Source organism: Eurypyga helias, unplaced genomic scaffold (assembly GCF_000690775.1).
Source record: "Eurypyga helias isolate BGI_N326 unplaced genomic scaffold, ASM69077v1 scaffold6153, whole genome shotgun sequence".
Classification (NCBI taxonomy): Eukaryota; Metazoa; Chordata; class Aves; order Eurypygiformes; family Eurypygidae; genus Eurypyga; species Eurypyga helias.
The window spans coordinates 27,658-31,788 of record NW_010239139.1 but is presented as its reverse complement, the minus strand read 5'-3'; the positions used below and the strand labels follow the sequence as shown (position 1 = coordinate 31,788).

Genomic DNA, 4,131 nt, shown 5'->3' with positions numbered 1-4,131 from the left:
CTTCCACTCTGTGTGAATCTGTGAAAGAGAAGGAAGAAGTGTACCTGATGAGGAAGACCCTGTGCCTGGGAACAATGAAAACCCCTTCCAGCCCATATCTGCTGTAATCTCTGATAATGAAAAACAAATTGAAAAGGAAAAGAAGGAGCAGAGCTGGGAGACTGAAATAGTTGCAGTTGTCTTGAATTTGCAGAGCAGGAAAAAATGGATGCCCAGCTCTTATAAAGTAACAATAGCCAAAATACAAATGACAGTAGACTAGAAACATGCAATTCTGCAACTTTACAGCTTTTACAGGGTGAAGAAGAGAATAAGCAGAAAGCTTCAGAATGCCTTGTCTCAGGTAACAGAAAGAAAAAAAAAAAAAAACCTAATATTAAGAAAAAGCCAGAGTTGAACCTTTTAATGCAGTGGACAGCATTCCCAAAAATCTTACACCACCACCTGCTCTTCAACCAAAGAACTGGCTTCTGTACATTTCATCAGAATCAACTGCACCCATGGCGTGTTTTGACTGTCTTCATTTTCCTACAGCTGCCTGGGGAACTCCCACACTTAACAGACTTCAAGGACTTGAGCCTCTTGGTGAAACACATCACGCTGGCATAGAAGGAGAAGGCGACAAGGAAGAAAGGCCAGAAGAAGAGATTTCTACGGAAAGCGTCTGCCCCCTCTGACTGTATGCTGAAGACCCAACAGTGATACCCATGATATCGTTGCTTAACTGGAGCTCAAATAGCATTAATTTTTTTTTTTTTTTTAATTTAAAAAATCTATCAGAAGCATTTCTTGCCCTTGAAGGAAAATTTTAAAAATTACCATTATTTATTTATTTAATTTTAATCGGCTTGTTCCAAAATATCTTGGTGACGCTAAATATGGCATTTCTTCTATTGTACTTACTGGGGCCGACTGTCATTTACTGTTCACATCACCAGCTCTTCTTCAGGATTCAGAATGAAATCAAGAAAGGTCTGTGTGTCCATGGCTGCTCATATGAACATGGTATGGAGTATTTGTTGGGTTTGCTTGGGAAAACACCCAGCTGTAAACCTGAAACCCCCCTTCAAGGTCACATAATGCTGGATTGCATGTTCACATCAAGAACTGTGTTTTCCCCAGGTGCTGCACAGTGGTTGGTATTTTTGCAGCTAATAAATGGTTCTAAAGCATGTTGTAAGATGCATGTATGATAAGGTGAATGTAGGAAGGTTATGCAACAAATATTGAATATATTTTTCTAACTTTTTATAAGACTATTTGAAAGTTTGAGTGGACACATGTACCTACTACCAGTAAAATGATACCTAGAAAGCACTGGAAAGCTGATAGTCAAATGCATACAAACAGAGTGAGACTCTTGCATTTCTCTTGCAGTAGCAATACCTTCTATTAGCAATTACATTACCAGATGCATCCTTATCCTTTCTAGCCGACTAAAGTGGAGGAAGGTAGAAAGGAAAGTTTAAGATAAATATATCTTGCACAAGATTAATGCTATTTGAATTGTCTGAAAGTTTTCTTATGTGTTGTTTGTTTTGTTACCTGAGTCTTACCAATCTTTAAGCTGTCACCTACAATGGACCTACAATTAAAAAGAAAAAAAACCCACAACGTTAAGTTGCCATGAAGTTGAAGTTAAAAAATAAAGAAAGAAATTACATTCTTAAATGTTGGCAATCAGAATAAAAAAACCTAGATCCTGGAAATGAAGAAGAACTGTAGCTCAAAATGCATAAACCATCATGTGTTTGCCATATTCCCAATAAACAACATACCTCTCTCTGATGTAGCCAAGTGCTTTTCTAAGCTCTTCAAAAGCAAAAGTTGGCATGTGCAAACTCTGACACGTGGGACACATGATCTCTTACAACATGTATATTGTAGACAGATCTCTGAACTGAATCCAAGTTTGCCCCATCATCCAATTCAGTGCTCTCTCCACATGTGCTGGGTTGATACTGGCTGGGAGCCAGGTGCCTACCAAAGCTGCTGTCACTCCCTCCATCAGCTGGGCAGGGGAGAGAAAATATAATGACAACATCATGGGTCAAGATAAGGACAGGGAGATCATTCAGCAATTACTGTCACGGGCAAAATAGACTCGACTTGAGGAATATTAATTTAATTTATTACCAATCAAATCAGAGTAGAATAATGAAAACCAAAACCAAACCATGGCCACAGCCACCCTCACCATGGTCTGCACCACAGGCTGCTGGGGGGCCTCTGCTCTGGCACCTGGAGCTCCTCCTCCCCTCCTTCTCCCTGACCTGGGGGTGTGCAGGGCTGTTGCTCTCACGTATCCTCACTCCTCTCTCTGGCTGCAATTGCCGTTGCCCAGTTGTTTGGAGTTTTTTACCTTCTTAAACACATCAACAATACCATAATCAACTAACACTTTCAGGTAGCTCTTTCTATAGCACAGAGCTGACATACAGCCTTATGAATGCCTCTGCCTTGTCCTGTCTTCATGCAAACCAACCAAATGCCCCAAATGGAAAGGAAAGAGCAGACCAGAAAGTGGTGATTACACTCATCTGGGATTGCCAGTGGTCTGGCAGAGATAGAGCCGAGGTCCCTGCTCATTCACTCCCCCATTCTTGCACTATTCCCCCACGCCTCTGTGACACTGATTATGCTCAAGAAAGCAAACTCAGAGGAGTTCCTTGTCCCGAGACATGGATGCACAGTAGCAGATGACAGGTAACAGTGGCTCTTTCTCACCTGGTCCACAATAACGGCTTTAAACCCCAATAAACAACGTTCTGTATTCTTGTTCATGCTGAAGCTCACACTGCACGAACATCAGTTGTATTGATGGGAACTGACAAAACCATTCAAGTCAAACTACAACGGCAAATCTTTCAGTGCTTCTGGTTTCAGCAATTGGTGAACATAAATCTAGAGCTTTTGGTGCAAATCTCTTCTGGCTCTTTGTTCTGTAAGGGCTAACTCAAATTTATGGAGACATTCCAAGTGCACGCTATGAAAACAAAGAAGTATAAGCATGACCTCACCACTTCATAAATGTTCACAAATCTTTTTCCCCTTTGAATTTTACACTTCATATATTTTTGGGCTAAGACAAAAGCTGTTGGTTACATGCCTGCTTCTCTGTTGGTTGCTTTCTTGATTTGGTTGTCTTTATGAAGCTTCAAAGCTGAAAATAAACTCAGTGTGCTTAACTTTTCGCCATTTAGAATACGCAAGAGAAAACTTCATGTGATAGCAAGTTTAGCAGTGCTATAGACATCATCTGTGTCAGCCTGAAGGCTTAGCAGGAAAAGTCTGAAGTAGCAAAGACAACCAGCAGTCACAATACCATTGGGCAATTACTCCACAGTGAATACTTCATTCAATACACCTTTTTCAGTTTGTATTTTCTGTTTCTATTTGTGCCTTGGAAACATTTTCCCTCCAAATATCTGGCATTTGTCCTTTTGTACAACATGTGAGTATCAATTTCCTTGGCTGGCTGGCAGCAGTTCTTTCAGATTGTCTTTGTGCTGGTTTAGACCCAAAATAGGTTCACATACATTCCCCTTTACAAGCAACTTTTACAGCTTTACCTGCTACACACAATTGTTTGAAATAATTCTTGGCTAAAGGTTTATTCCAAATTTCATATACTTCTGATCCTGCATGTAATGCATTTTCTATGCACTTATCTATCTTTTCTGCTTTTCATCATAAAATCTCAAAGTTAAGGAATAAATAGAAAGAAAAGCATTCTGCACACTTCCAAAAATCACAGTCTTTGACAGTTCATATAGAAAATGACATAGAGAACCTGGTAGTAAAATGATTCTGTTTAGTTGCATTAATCCTAGTGAAAAGTCAGAGCAGGTAGTTACTACACCAGGAACAATTAAAGGAAAGTTTTTGCTCTCTTTCCTCACCTCTTTTGCATACACTGTGCAAAAGAAAAGCTTTGATATTGTTCAAAATAGGGTATAAACTACACTTTTGCCTGAGACTTTGGTGAAGAGAGGACAGGGTCTGAGGCTGGGTACTTAAGGTACCTTCTGCACATAAGCCAGAGGAGTAGTTCCCTTCTTTTCCACCACTGGGAGTGTCCTGGGTCTGTCTTTTATTTTAGTACCTTCACACATGATCTCTCAGTGTTAC

At 40.1% G+C, this 4,131-nt stretch overlaps 1 pseudogene; it reads left to right on the top strand.

The window, feature by feature from the left end:
- Positions 1–34: 34 nt before the first annotated feature.
- On the top strand, positions 35–724 carry LOC104506916 (annotated as a pseudogene).
- The last annotated feature ends 3,407 nt before the right edge of the window (positions 725–4,131 follow it).